General features: G+C 38.7%; 1 non-coding gene across 1 annotated transcript; it reads right to left on the reverse strand.

The window, feature by feature from the left end:
• Positions 1-686: 686 nt before the first annotated feature.
• LOC131918936 (small nucleolar RNA SNORA40) lies at positions 687-813 on the reverse strand. Its single transcript, XR_009381154.1, has one exon. It is a non-coding gene; the product is annotated as a small nucleolar RNA SNORA40 (small nucleolar RNA).
• Between the last annotated feature and the right edge of the window lie 630 nt (positions 814-1,443).

A 1,443-nucleotide genomic window follows, 5' to 3' on the forward strand; every position in this document is an offset into this window, starting at 1 on the left:
GAACTCCTCAGCCTGAAAAGCCTTTAGTTCCTGTCTCCTCACGCCTTATATACCTTTTTCTAAGAGCCATATCACTTCCTTCTTTGTGCTGGGATTAAAGGCGTGTGTGCTTCCCAAGCAAAGGTATGAGATCTCAAGTGCTGGGATTAAAGGTGTGTGCCACCACTGCCTGACTCTGTTTCTCTCCTAAACTGAATCAATCTCATGCAGTCCGGGGTGGCTTTGAACTCACAGAGATCTAGACTGTTGTCTGCCTTCCAAGTGCTAGGATTAAAGGTGTGTGCCACTGCTGCCTGGCCTCTATGTTTAATCTAGTGGCTTGTTCTGTTCTCTGGTTTGTTTGTTTGGTTAGTTGGTTTTTCGAGACAGCGTTTCTCTGTGTAGCTTTGCACCTTCCCTGGAACTCACTTTGTAGCCCAGGCTGGCCTCGAACTCACAGAGATCCTCCTGCCTCTGCCTCCTGAGTGCTGGGATTAAAGGCGTGTGCCACTACCGCCTGGCTTGTTTTGTTCTCTGGTCTTCAGGCAAATTTTATTAGATTACATAATATATCACCACACAAAATCTTTAAAAAGTGCTAAAATGAAAAAGAATGCTTTTAACATTTTTTCTTTTAAATTTTCAACACTATTCTAAAGAACCAATCTTATTATCAATACCATCGTCACTTTCAATTTCTTGAAAATTATATTCCTCCTCGTGTATATTAAAACACACACTGAATAAGAAGTTCTGAGTTTCAAAAGAGGATTTATTTTTACATCTCTCTTTAAATCTTTGACCAGTATTGCAACACACACATACACACACACACACACACACACACACACACACACACACACACACACGGCTGATACGAGTGTCTTAGTCATTTGTTTCCCATTATATTTTATACCATTGTCATGATGATTTATTCCTTTGTGTTTTTATTTGCATCCACTTAAAAACCTCATTTTAATGACATCCTCTCTATGGAATCTTCATCTTTTACTTCACTGTCTTCTTCATTATAGAGGTATACTAGAAGTCCACACATCTTCAGAGAAGACACAAAATATTTTTTGTATTTCTGAGTGCTATGGAAATTTTTCATCTGTGATTTTGTGCTAAGATGCTGTTTTTCTTCTAACACTCAGTTATTAGTTAACTTATTATATTTAAATCATATGTCTAGCATTTTATTATTTTAATTAAAATTTAATTGCATCACTTTCTCTCTTCCCTTTACTTCCTCCAATCTCCCCACTTTCTCCATACGTTACTTGTATGTATATGATTTCAGGGATGACCACTTGGTATTGGATAACCAATTAGGGGGCCTAATCCCTGGGGAGGACCATTTATCTGACTTTCTTCATTGTTGAGTGGCCTGTAGTTCTCCGTCTATGAGTGGAGCCCCATGAGATTTTCCCCTTCCATGTTAGCATGGCTACTGCTCTTAAA

Source organism: Peromyscus eremicus, chromosome 8b (assembly GCF_949786415.1).
Source record: "Peromyscus eremicus chromosome 8b, PerEre_H2_v1, whole genome shotgun sequence".
Lineage (NCBI taxonomy): Eukaryota > Metazoa > Chordata > Mammalia > Rodentia > Cricetidae > Peromyscus > Peromyscus eremicus.